Raw genomic sequence first — 14,379 nt, forward strand, 5'->3', positions numbered from 1 at the left:
CCAGTATGGTTCTGATGTCGTCAGTGGAGCCTATGAGGGCGGTTTCGGTACTAAATCTAATATGAGTACCCGTTATCTCGGGACGTGCTACACACCATGCTAATCTGTTGAGGTTAAGTGCAACAAATAAATTCAAAGTCCACTCACGGTAATAATGGTTTGTACTACTACATCTTCCCGACAGCGTCTATATCTGCTGCCAATAGCCATGAAGAAATTAAAACTAAATTTCATATAGGTAATACTGACCCTGATGAGGTCAATGCTCAAGTAAGTGTCAATGTCAATAGTGCCAGCACAGCTTCCCTTTACTAGCCTTTGGTTGTATTGATAAAATGGAAGACACTAGAGTTAACGGGTGACCAGTAGGGTTTTAAGATGTCAATGAAACGACACAGCAAGTAGTGCTACCTTGAGCAGTAACACAGTTATAAGTATGAATGATGATTATAAAGACACAAAGAGAAGATAAGAGGAAAAACTAAATTCTAAGAGAGAAAATTAAAATTAATATAGGAGAGATGAGGCCTCTTGACATACTTTTGCTGAACTTTCCATTGCTGAGATGCAGTACAGAAGTGACTAATACTGAACAAGCCTCAGTGTTTAAGAAATTCAGATTCAATTTAAGAATCAGTGCATTGCAATCTGAATGACTTGAGGGTCTCACTAGATATTGATTGTAGGTGTATATTAATTTGTTACATTTTCCAGCTATTTCCTTACATTGATATAGCAGCCTTTACTTGAACAAATATTTGGCAATACATTTACTAAACTCCACAACTAATGGCGACACAACAGGTGACATCAAATAAGTGTTTATTCTTCACATGTGCTCCACAATTCCAGACCTCGCATTGGTCACCTTTATTTTGACACTAACTGATTTGTGGTGGTTTATACTAAAGAGTTTCAAGCTGCATGAGTTCATGTAAATGCATTTTTTCGAGCTAGTTGTACATAGTAATCGAAGCCTTACTAAACGTGCCTCAAAAATAAGTTGTGATATGTTTTTTTCAGCATTAAATCCTAAATCTGAATAATTGCCAACTGTATATATTAGAAATAAAAATGAGAGGTATATACTTTTAGAAAAATAACATTTACTTGGTTGTGTAGCTAAAGATTGGATAACGTTTCCGAATTAAGTTTTTCTAGGTTTAGTGAAGGACTGTCCAAATTTATTAAAGTATCATGCATTCTGATTTTTCTTCAATTTATATGGCAATCAGAAACTGTACACATTGAAGTAAACGAAGCATGGTAACAGAAAAAAATACATAAACTTCAGATCTTAGGATAGGGGCTACATACAGTCAAACACAGGTGTCTTTATTAGACATAGGCAAGTAATAATTAGGCCCAACCAAAACAAAGTCCTTCCTCTTTCTTGATGCTGGTCTTTTATGAACTTCTGTGAATTAACAGGAACATGAGGAAAATCGATCTAACGACAAAGATGAAGAAATAGCAATCCAATCCTTGTCTTCTCCATCATATGTTTAAAGGTTGAAGTACTGATGGGGCTGACACTGAAAAAAGAAAAACACTTTCTTAGAGTTTGCTGATGGTCAATATACACAGAAACTCCTTGGGGTGTGAAAAGATTAACTTTATGATAACAATCATTAATAAAGAGACAGAATCTGGATAATACTCAACTCCACATCTATAAAATCAGGACTTTCTTTCACTAAACATAGGAAAATCTACATTTTAAGGCATGACCAGGGGCTCCTACTATGCTTTTTCAATGGATATTGACAATTGTCAAAGGGACGAAAGGCACTAGCTGCCAGAAAAAGGTATGAAATGCATAATCATTAGCTCAGTCAGCTGCTCTCATAATGTCTTCAGTGCAAGCTCCCACCAAAAAGCCTTCATTTTCTTTGACGCCCTTGTCAGACTAAGCACATAAAGACGGAACACGTATGCAAGCGAAATGCATGACATAGTTAACCATTCTATCTAAAGAGGGAGAAGAGATTAGACCATGAGGTTTTCTGATGGAGTAAAAGATGTTCAGATGAGTTTTTATGGGTCTCATATTCAATGGCGGCTGGTGACATCTGGAAGTGGTGGGGTGGAAAAGTGCGGTTGAGTGCCCTGTGACGAGCAAGAGTAGCGAGCGAACCCAACTGCCATAAGGGTGGGTTCTGGCGGGGGGTTCTCACCCAAGAAAATTTTGAAAAAAGAGTGGGCAAATGGTGCATTTTCAAGCAAATTTGAGAAAGCAAGAAGGTTAATTAAGCAATTGTAAAAGTGTAGTTATGACATCAATAAAGAGCCTCTGGGTGGCATAACGTGAACTGCAGACACTAGGGCAAGCTGGGGTGTTCTGGACGTGCATTCCAAAGACCTCAGGCTAGTAGGGCTGGAAAAAGTGGTGCACTAGTGCACTAGTTTTCAGAACAACCAAAGTGTTGCCAACGTGAGACAGCAAAAATAGGAGTGCCTAAAATGCAGGCTCTAACAGTGGAATTTAAAAATACTGCAGATGCAACAGAAGTCATGAGGAACAAGTGCAATGCACCCTGTAGAGCTACAGTGCCACAACAGCTTAGTTGGTTCAACAATCCCTGTAAAGCCAAGTTTTACCTGCGCCTTTCATCCCTGTGAGGGATGGAAAAAGTGCAGGTCATCACTGCTCAGTCTTTCAACCTTCACAGAAAGGTAAAATCAGTTCTACTCTGTCAGCTTCCAAAATTCCACCCGTTAATAAAGCACAAAGAGAGGCTCCAGTTGGTGAGGGGTGATACTTATAAATTGTTAATATTAAGATTGCTACTACCAAGTGGTACAGAGTAACCTTCAACATATGCACTCATTAGATGAATATGAAATGTCATTGGCTTTTCACATACTGAAGTTTGAAAGATAAATATAGTTTTGCTGTATCTCAGTAACACCCACCTACAGCCCCAAAGCACACACGCTGACCTCGTTTCCACCAGTTAAAGTTGCCTATTCTTTGCACCTCCGTTCCCATGTTTTAAAGAAAATCACAGCCTGTTAGTATTTTACTTAGGCTCGGGCTGTGAATATTTAAGGATAACACAATCTCAGTGGTGGGGCGAAACACCATCTGGGAAAGCTGGTTGAATGATTTTTCCCACTTATTGAGTGCTGCAACATAGAAAACACCAATCTAAAACTACAAAACATGCACACTCATTGTAGACACTGCACAACCCTGTACAGCAGGCAGTAAAACACATTGAGACACAGTCAATGACACAGTCTACTTAGTGTAAAAGGCCATTTATTCAGGACAGGATTGCAACTCATACATAACATTTAACTTATCTAACAAATTTGAACTTTAGAACTCCCCACCATTTTAACTTCTCCTCGATCATCCTTTTCACTCATTCCTTCACTTTTCACTTCCATTCCCCCACACATCTCCCTTTTCCTTTCATGTCCAACCTGCTTCAGGCATCCCACACACTATGATCCTTCACCTGCTTCTTTTCCCTCCCCTGGAGGGGTGACCAGGCCCGCATCTGACCCTTCATCCTCCGCCATCTACTGCCTCGAAAACCTCTGTTCACAACCTGCCCCAACTGTCTTTCTCGCCCCACACGCACACACTCACTCCATCAACCCGAACTCCCACATCACACCCATACCATCCTTCTTCCTCCTGCAAGGTGGGTGGGCGGCCAACTTCTGCACCACATGATGAGCTAGCGTGGAAGAGGCCGGTCCCTCCCCCTCAGCCCTATAAACCCACTTCCTTTGCCCCGCCCCTACTTACCTACAGCCAATCCCGCCCGCCACCCGTTACTTTCCCTTCCTGAATGATCCTGCAGAGAGACTAGACCATGTCTGCTCTCTGCAGGACCCTCCATCGGGACACAGTCAGTGACTCAGTCAACTTAGTGTAAAAGGCCATTTATTTAGGACAGGATTGCAACTTATACATAACATTTAACTTATCTAACAAATTCGAAGTTTAGAAACCCCCACCCTTTCAACTTCTTGATCATCCTTTTCACTCATTCCTTCACTTTTCACTTCCATTCCCCCACCCATCCCCCTTTTCCCTTCATGCCCTACCTGCTTCCGGCATCCCCCACACTCTCATCCTTGACCTACTTCTTTCCCCCCTGTGGAAGGGTAGCCAGGCCTGCATCTGACTCTCCACCCTCCCCCATCTACTGCGACCCAGCACAAACCCTGTTGGCGTTTTGCTGCCCCACCAGCGAAACCCACTGCAACATAGCATCCTTAATCCTTCTCTCTGAGCCACATCTTCTCACCCCACAAGTTTCCCACGAGTAACCTGAGATCCGTAAGATAATAAGCATCGCCCAGCTCCGACAGGTGCACACCATCCACCCTGAACAGCCCCTCATCTTGTTCCGTAAGGTCCTTATGTCTCAAAACCTAGCAATCGTGTGCCCAACAGAAAACCCGCATCGCCTGATTGAGTTTTCTCCGAGCCCTTTCCATGGCTCCATGCTTCATAGCCCCTCTCCATGTCCGTCTAGGCACAAACTCCGTCCAGACCACGCATGTGCCGTGCAATTTTTGCATGAGAAATTCCAAGTCCCGTTGCATATGTTGCAGTAAGGTGAGCCCTGACAGCCTCACCAGATCATTCTCCTCAAGGAAGATTAACAGAAGATCGGGACAACCCCAACTTGGCACGATAGATGTTAGAAAAGGAGGCAAATTTCCCCACCTCATGCCCTTCTTTTCCCACCAAAAAACTTCATCCTGGTTACTAGGCAGTCCTGAGGCGCGTCCATAAATCTGCCTCTCCACAAATTTTGCAGCCCAATGGATAAACGAGTGCCCGACCAGCCATGTGACCATTTTTTCTCTCCTGGGACTGGACACGCAACCTGCAAAGAAAACAAACTGTAATATCACCTTTACCAGAATTCCCAACTCTTGTATGCAAACCCTCGCCACCAAGTCTACACCCGTTCCCTGTAGCCCAAAATTCAAGGCCTCACATATTGCTCACAGCATCTAGATTTCTCCCTCCCAATTCTCTTAATCTGTGCCCAGTCCCATCCTAAATGCGCCGCAGCTGTAGCCACCCCTATTCTGAAAAAATGCGTGCCATAACCTTGTGCTTGCCTGCCTGTCTGTCACAAAGCCATCAGTAATACCTGTAACAACTGGAAGGCTGTAAACTTTGTTCCATTGGCATGGCTAAAAACCCCTTCCCCCAAAAAGCCCCCCTCTGTGCTTGAAAACCCATCTACTCCAGAACCGGACAAGCCACTGCATTCCTCCTTTTTTCCAACCGCACCCATTTTCCTTTCCCTAGCTGATCAGTTTTTGACCGTCTAAGCCATATGCCCAAACGCTTCCCATGCATATAAACTTCTCCAACTTTCATGCCGATTGATTTACCTACGCTCAAAAGCTCAGACACTCGAAATGCCCCAAAAAAACATCCACACCATGCATAAACGAAACAGAGCCAGCTCATATGCATCCGCACAACATACTGGCAAAAAATGCAATAGCTCCAATAATAACTCAAATGTAATTGGTTCCCTTACCTCCTTAACTGACCCTGCTCTGACCCGTCACCAACCTTTCAGCATCTTTCCCAACAGGTCATCCCTGACCAGATCGCAATCAAAAAACAAATTCCATAAAAGGACACCCCTGCCAACTTGCCCCCAATCGTGGCGGGCGACAAACCCTTCTGTATCAAGAAAAGTACAGAATGTAACACACATAACTCAAGCTCTCTGTTGCTCTGTAACCAGAAAGCCCCCACAAAACTTTCAAAACTCTGAAACTCCAACCATGCCAGTCGGTAGCTCCTTTGAGTGGATTCCGCTAAGGACATCTCCACCAGCCCAGTGATCATCATGCCTCCCCACTCCCAAATGTCTGCCGTGCCCGCTGTCTTGTTCTGCTCTGCTCCTGGTGACAGGCTGCAAACCGTCGCCACTGTCAACAAGACAGGGAATCTGCAATCTCATTGTACACCCCAGGTATGTGTGCAGCTTTGAAAATAACATTCAAGGATAGACATCTAAGCATAAAATGTCTCAACAAATGCAGAACCCTCAGATCGTTTGCCCTCTGTCTTTTCACAACTTCTACAACTGTTATGTTCTCCACATGAAAAACCACGGTTCTGTTTGCCAGCTCATCCCCCCACACTGCCAGCGCAACTAGCAATTTTTTCTCTCCTGGGACTGGACACGCAACCTGCAAAGAAAACAAACTGTAATATCACCTTTACCAGAATTCCCAACTCTTGTATGCAAACCCTCGCCACCAAGTCTACACCCGTTCCCTGTAGCCCAAAATTCAAGGCCTCACATATTGCTCACAGCATCTAGATTTCTCCCTCCCAATTCTCTTAATCTGTGCCCAGTCCCATCCTAAATGCGCCGCAGCTGTAGCCACCCCTATTCTGAAAAAATGCGTGCCATAACCTTGTGCTTGCCTGCCTGTCTGTCACAAAGCCATCAGTAATACCTGTAACAACTGGAAGGCTGTAAACTTTGTTCCATTGGCATGGCTAAAAACCCCTTCCCCCAAAAAGCCCCCCTCTGTGCTTGAAAACCCATCTACTCCAGAACCGGACAAGCCACTGCATTCCTCCTTTTTTCCAACCGCACCCATTTTCCTTTCCCTAGCTGATCAGTTTTTGACCGTCTAAGCCATATGCCCAAACGCTTCCCATGCATATAAACTTCTCCAACTTTCATGCCGATTGATTTACCTACGCTCAAAAGCTCAGACACTCGAAATGCCCCAAAAAAACATCCACACCATGCATAAACGAAACAGAGCCAGCTCATATGCATCCGCACAACATACTGGCAAAAAATGCAATAGCTCCAATAATAACTCAAATGTAATTGGTTCCCTTACCTCCTTAACTGACCCTGCTCTGACCCGTCACCAACCTTTCAGCATCTTTCCCAACAGGTCATCCCTGACCAGATCGCAATCAAAAAACAAATTCCATAAAAGGACACCCCTGCCAACTTGCCCCCAATCGAAACGGACGACAAACCCTTCTGTATCAAGAAAAGTACAGAATGTAACACACATAACTCAAGCTCTCTGTTGCTCTGTAACCAGAAAGCCCCCACAAAACTTTCAAAACTCTGAAACTCCAACCATGCCAGTCGGTAGCTCCTTTGAGTGGATTCCGCTAAGGACATCTCCACCAGCCCAGTGATCATCATGCCTCCCCACTCCCAAATGTCTGCCGTGCCCGCTGTCTTGTTCTGCTCTGCTCCTGGTGACAGGCTGCAAACCGTCGCCACTGTCAACAAGACAGGGAATCTGCAATCTCATTGTACACCCCAGGTATGTGTGCAGCTTTGAAAATAACATTCAAGGATAGACATCTAAGCATAAAATGTCTCAACAAATGCAGAACCCTCAGATCGTTTGCCCTCTGTCTTTTCACAACTTCTACAACTGTTATGTTCTCCACATGAAAAACCACGGTTCTGTTTGCCAGCTCATCCCCCCACACTGCCAGCGCAACTAGCAGCGGAAATAATTCCAAGAAAGCAATACTCCTGCCCTTCAGGAGCCATTTTTCCAACCATGTCCCCGCACACCACCTCCCATCCCAAAAGAGCCCGAAACCTGCGGCCCCAGCTGCGACTGAGAATATGTGAACCTGCCATATTGTGTCTTCCTCCCGAAAACTCATGGAAACCCCATTGAACTGTGTTCAAAAGGATTTCCACACCTTGATGTCTTCTCTCATCCCCACCGACATGCGATTTCTGTGATGCGGAAGGGCAACCCCAGACATGGCTAAATAAACCTAGCCACCTGTTAAATGTCCTGCCCTCCCCCCCAAACAACCCTGCAAGAAAAGTTGAGATAACCCAAAAGCTTCTGTGCTGTCCGCAAATCTATCTTGTGCAAGGACCGTATGCATCCCAGAAACTCCAAGATCTCATCCACCTTACCAGATGGTAATCTTGCAACTAAGGATTCCGCATCCGGTTCAATACCCAAGAATGTCAACACATAATTTGGCCCTTCTGTCTTTTCCGGGGCCAAGGGGACTCTGACCTCCCGTGCCAGCCTTCGAAAGAAATTCAGAGCCCGTCCGCAAGACCCAGATCCTGCCTTACCCACAAAAAGGAAATTGTTTAAATAATGAGTCTCCTCCAGAAGCCCACTTGCTTTAACAAAAACCCACTGTAAGAAGGTACTAAAGGCTTCAAACAACGCACATGAAATGGCGCAGCCCATCTGGAGTACTCTGTCACCATAGATTGCCCCATCAAGCTGCATCCCTAGTAACACAGAGGCCTCTGGGTGTATGGGCAGCAACCTAAAGGCCGACTGTATGTCACATTTTGCCATCTCTGATCCCCTGCTGCACCCTCAAACAAGCCTAATGGCATCATTCACCGATGTGTATACCAACCTTGTATTCTCTGGAACGATAAAATAATTTACAGACGCCCCTTCCAGCCATGACAAATGATGTATGAGGCGAAACTCGCCACTAGTCTTTTTTGGTACCACACCTAGCGGGGAAATCATGAGATCTTCACTCGGCCAGTCATAAAAGGGGCCCACAATTCTGCCCAAAGACACTTCTTTGTCTAGTTTGTCCTTCACCACCTTCTCGGGCCCTGGTAACTTATACGAAAACTTTCCCTGAAAACTCCATTACAATTTACTCGCCAAGTCTCTATCCGGATACCTCTGCCGTGAGGGCAATAGAGTCTCCAGCCTAATTGGCATAGGACCCGTTTGGTGCAGGAGCACCCTGCATGCCCCTACCCTTGGTCGTTCTCCACTACACAGCTGGACTGGAGAGCGAGAAACATTGAGTGACCGGATGGCGGCCCCCGCATTTGGAGCACTCATGTTTGAATTTAAATGGGTGTCTGGAACAGAGACCCCTACTGAAGTTCCAGCATGCCCCTGAAGTCGGTACCAGGGGCCGCTGTCCAACACCCGCCCCTACTTGGGCAAGACGGGCCTGAAACATCTTGTATACTACTGGCAAGCCAATCGCAGTGTGCGTAGATGCCGTGGACTGTGAAGACACCATCCACTGCATCCACAATTCTGGATCCACATCCCCCATGGCTTGTCCATGTTCACACTCACCCTCGCCCTGAACTCCTCATCATAGCTCAGCCATGCAAAACCCCCAAAATGCATCTGAGCCTTATGTATAATGTCCATGTATTTGAACAGTGCTATGGCCCTGTCCGGAAATTTCTCGCAGTAAATACTTGCGAATATCAGAAACGCCGAGGTCCAATTATCCATTGTAATTGGTATCCGCGGTCCGCAAGCTAACTCCCACTCCTCTTCTTTAGAACCCTCTTTAACCTGTATATCTCTATGCAGAAGCTTAAAAAAATCCACATACTTGTGCGGCCATATCCTCGCCTTCGTCTTCTCTGCCACATGGGAGCCCAAAGGCATTGCCAAGCCCATGTAGGGGAGCTGCTTCCTATGCCCCCCCTTCCTTGTCTTCCATCCCGTACCATGCCGAAGTGCCTTATCCCCCGTCTCACTCACCATGGTCGTGCTTGGGTCCTTCGTCTGTGTGAGGTCCCCCTCTTGAGGCGCACTTGCTGCAGGTGTCTCATGCACAGAATAATCAACCACCCCAATAGACTTGTGTGTCCTAGCCCCGACAGCACCTGCCCCTTCCCCCCAACACTGACCACCATTCTCCCTTACCTTTGCCACAGGAAACCAGGGGCCGCATTCCTCTCATTGCCACGCAACCACGCACCAGTCCGCGGACCGCTTCCTGTGTCTCCCCACCGGCGTTGTTCTCCCTAAATATAGAAAACGAAGAGGGGGTTGCTCCGCTCTTGGGCCTTTTCCCCCTCCTTTACCCCTGCTCACCTCAGTGTTATGTATCTCCCCGTTCTCCCACTCATCCATCTCTTCCTCAAAATCGAGTTCCACCACATCATCCTTATCCATCTCCCACTTGCCGTCATCTCCACCGACCTCCATCACATTGTTAACGCTTCCGGCACCTGTCCCCCACGTCATAGAGAAGGCAGCTGAAGAAGAAGAAGAAGGCACCCCTCTAGTGCTTCAGGCCAACGTCCAGAGGCCGTATTGCACCCCGTTGGCATCACCTTCTTTCTGCTACTGGCATTGACTCTCAACACCTTTCATGGCCGTGTGCGCCACTCGTTCTCATCGCGCTGCCAGACCCCATGGCCGCACGTGCCTCCTGACCCCTCCCTGGCTCTACATGGAGCACCCAGACCCAGCTGCCTCGTCCTACTGCAGGGCATGATGGTCCCTCCATTCCCCCTACCTCCGATGGTCTCTTTAGTTGCCTTCTTCTTCCCCATGACACTTCCCTGTCTCTACATAATAGGGCCCATCTCTTTTCCGTTTCTGCTACCATGTGCCTCTGTTCTTGGATCCTGGCCTCCAATTTCCCAAGCATCCCCTTCCCCAACCTTGTGCTGGCCCACCTTGCTGCTCAGGGGGCCCTCCTTTGCTGCTCCTAACGTGCCTCCAGCATGCCCACCCTGCCCACTCAAGTCTCTGTGCTGCCTCCCCCACCTCCTGCACCCTGTTCTAGGCCGCCCCCGCTGACCTCCCTGCACTTTTACTTTCCTTCTTCCCAGGGAGCCCACTTGCTTTACCCATGATGCCCCCACCCTTGGGTGCTGGGCCCTGCTTCTGTCTGCACCCCTGTGGTACTTTCCCCCATGTCATCCACTATAACTTCATGCCCCTCTGGGCCTTGATCAATCCCCACTGTGCAGGTCCTCCCCCGCCTCACCTGCCACTCCCTGGTCATCCTGCTGGCCTGCTTTTGAAAATGGGGGGGTGGACGCGCTGCGCACCCTCCTCCCTGCTGATTTCCCTTTTTTTGGGCCTTTATGGAGATCCACAGGTGGCAATTGCTGCCGCTATCCCTCCTGCCGCGACCCGCGTCGGGCACGTCATGCCGACCCATGTCTGGTCTAAAACACCAGGCCTGAGGAGATCAGCTCACCCGGCTTTGCCCAAAACACGAAGTGCGGCCCTAACAGCCTCCGCGTCGTGGCCTGTTTCCATGGCATCGAGGCTTCCCCTACCCTCTACGCACAAACACTAATTCCCCCGGGACTGGCCAACTTCTTCACCACGTGATGAACTAGCGCGGAAGAGGCCGGTTCCTCCCCCTCAGCCCTATAAACCACCTCCCTTTCTCCCACCCCTACTTACCTACAGCGAATCCTGTCTGCCTCCCGTCACTTCCCCTTACCCAATTAATCCAGTGGAGAGACTACACCGTGTCTGCTCTCCGCGGGACCCTCCATAAGCATGTGACTGAACCATTGAAACCTCTAAGCGTGTCTTCCGCAAAACAGGTTTCCAACAAAAGTTTCCAGTTTTCATCCATGAATAGGTCAAGTTCAGTTTGAGTTCTGCGACTTGTATTCCACGCGATTCCATTATAAAGACAGGATTACAAGTCCCATAATACCAATAAACCTCTGAACTGGATGAGGCCTCATGCATGACCCTGTAAAGCTTGAGAGTGCTGGAAAGTAACAAGTGCATTCTGGGATTTGTAGTCTACGTGTTCTTACTACACACTTGATAGACATTTTTTACAGAAATCCCAGTACTGGAAACCATGTCTTGAGGACATGAAGCAATTTGACAAGTCCATTTAATACATACATAGCCGAATAATTCCTATCCTGAACACAAACAGCTCCACCTTCAGAGTGCAATCTCTGTTGGCTGCTTTTGCAACTCCCACACTTGAATTAGGAGAAAAAATCTGATTGGTTTAAAATAAAACTTGAAGAACAAGAAGCAAAGTTTGTTCAGCTGGCCCAACTCTCTGCAGAACGGGACAGCATGGAGTGTGGTGCCTAAAGGGAGTGTTTTAGGCATGGTACACCCTGATGCCCCAGGAAGGGAGGCTGCTCCAGGCTGGTGCTGGAAATAGCCAGAGTGAACACGATGCAGATGCCGGTATTCCTAGGAGGTCTGAACACAAGAGCTAGTATAATTTTTATTTCTGGGCTAAATGCACCCTGCCAACCCGAGGGACTATCCCTCATGCCGGAACTGAAGCACAAGTCAAAGTCAATAATTTAGTGGGGATAGAGAGAGAGAGAGACAAACTTGTTCTTCGACGTCCAGGGTCTCCTCGTACAAGCAGACTTTTTTTATTGTTTCTTAGACGTTTGATTTGTCAGGCATTGGTGGAGAACTCCCTTTTGCTTTTGAGCTTTAGAATTCTTTCCCTGAAGGAAGTGCAAGTGTCACTTGAGGACAGCTCTTTACATTAGTTAAAATCTGTGAAGAGCTATGAGGAACGCGTAGATACAAACATCACATTGCATCAGCTGCCTGCAGGCATTAACTTCACTAGTATAGAGGATCTTTGGTGTGGCACAGCATAGTTATCAATGTGACCTCATCACCTCCCTCAGACCTGGGCTGGTCCCTCCCCCACGACACGAGCAGCGCGAGGATTGGCTGGGTCAGGGGCTGGCAACTCTCATTTGGATCCCGAGCTCCTACATTGCAGAGCCTGGAGAGGGATCAAATGCACATGTCTGGCTAGTCAGAGCAAAGCACTCGTCCAAACTGACATGCGCACTTCACCCCAAGGAGGCCCGGCACCTGCTAGTCAATAAGCAGGCTCCGTCCTTGGTTAGAAGCGATCGGAGGTTCCCCCTCCCCCTTCATGTAATGTCTTTGCCAGGGCATGCTGAGCAATGCGGCAAAAGAAAAAGAAAGGAATCAAGAGTATTATTGAACTTTTTAATGTGGCAAACAAATAGGTGGTGACGCCCGCACACTTATAAAGAAACCACAACTGCTCATATTCCTCTAAACCACTTACAACACAGAGCGTTAGATATTTGAGAAAAACAACTGTTGCTCACAAGAATATCAAGTCAAGTAACTTTATTGTACAGCTATAAAAAACATGGCAAAACGAATTTTTTAGAACAATGAATCATAATATGCAGCACATGCCCACCAAAGCAGTACACAAATGCCAGGCATGTGGCTAAGAAGGTATCATGTTTACAATTTATTTGAGTGCAATCTTTATATAATGTTATTCATTTAAATGAGATAAACTTAGAGACTGGCACCAGTTCATGCCAGTGGAAAGGTGGTTAAAAGTGGATAAAACTTATTACCTTTGAGAAGTGAGTTTAATTCACATTTATAAGTAGTAGCTGATTACTGTGGTCTAGGCCAATAAAGTGACGAGTGAGAATTTGCGCTTCGTAAGGTCACTTTTCTATAGCACATGCTGGACTGCCCTTATCCAGCTTATCCAACTTATACTGGACCATTTAAAAACATTTGAAAGGCCGCTTCACAATTGCATGTCTCTCCTATGGAAACATTCCTTTATTGCTAATGCGGGGGATCTAATCTTCATACAACTGAAGGATGTACTAAGTATTTCAACCTCTCTGCTTTGAACTATTGACGTCAGCAGATTATATGAGACACAGATTCTTCACAATATTGACAAAAGCTACATTTTTGCGAGTGACTGGTGTACTTCCAAGTTTGTTTTATTTCTCTGATGTCAAATAAGCCAAAGGTGAGTCTTGTGAATTCCTTTTCTGTCCTGAATGGTATTGGAGCCATTAAGTAATATGGAATTTCATTTAGACTATAAGATTCAATAAAGACAGATGGCCTACTCCATGACAAAGTATTGTATCTCCCACAGGTAACAAAGGCACATTGCTATAACACTCCAGGGTTGCCCTTTAGTGGCATGCTACTACCAGTAGAAAACACAGGAGTACTAGGTGGTTGTTACCATACAGTAGTCTTTATAGGAGTTGGAGTGGTTTTGGGTAAGCTTAAAAATACCTGCCTGATAGGACACCCTTAGTTTTAGTAACATCTTCAGGCAATATGGTTAAGAAGGTAAGATGCACTGGAAACTAGTGGTTACAGGGACCCCTGTTTGTGTTAGTTCGACACATTTCAAGCCACTCCTCCCAGTGGCTTTCTTCAGAACCAAGGTTCTAACTCCCTGATACCACTCCTAAGGTGAAAAAGTACATCAACAGCAAAGTGTAGACACCGCACCCACTCTCCAAGCTGCCTTAAAACATTCCACCTACTTGGTAAAAGTGCATGTCAGAATCCAGGGCACTTTCCATAGACCTTCCAGCTGATAGACAAGCCTGTAGTCACACTTACACCAAGATCTCATCTGAGTTCAAAAACCTATTACTGCTTCACCAGGGCCCGAATAATAGATGCAAAGAATTCCTTTTCCGGATGCAGTTTGGCGACAGTGCTTACCCAAAGTCATTAAACTACTGACCGCTTAAGTGTTGGTAGAGACCACACTAACTATGGAACAAATCTGGAGTAAAGAGGTCAAGTAAGACCTAAAGGATTCCTTAAATGCAGAAGTTT

The 14,379-nt window shown here is 46.3% G+C and overlaps 1 long non-coding RNA gene across 2 annotated transcripts in view; it reads right to left on the reverse strand.

The window, feature by feature from the left end:
- Window positions 1-814: 814 nt before the first annotated feature.
- LOC138299717 (uncharacterized) overlaps window positions 815-14,379 on the reverse strand; it is a 48,800-nt gene continuing 35,235 nt past the window's right edge. The window contains exons 3-4 of one of the 2 annotated variants that reach the window (XR_011204814.1): window positions 4,694-4,856; window positions 815-1,535 (exon numbers count right to left, since the gene is read on the reverse strand). This is a non-coding gene — a long non-coding RNA (uncharacterized lncRNA). The remainder of the gene's footprint in view (window positions 1,536-4,693; window positions 4,857-14,379) is intronic. The other variant, XR_011204815.1, reaches the window with a different exon arrangement.

The sequence above is a fragment of the Pleurodeles waltl genome, chromosome 6 (assembly GCF_031143425.1).
Source record: "Pleurodeles waltl isolate 20211129_DDA chromosome 6, aPleWal1.hap1.20221129, whole genome shotgun sequence".
Classification (NCBI taxonomy): domain Eukaryota; kingdom Metazoa; phylum Chordata; class Amphibia; order Caudata; family Salamandridae; genus Pleurodeles; species Pleurodeles waltl.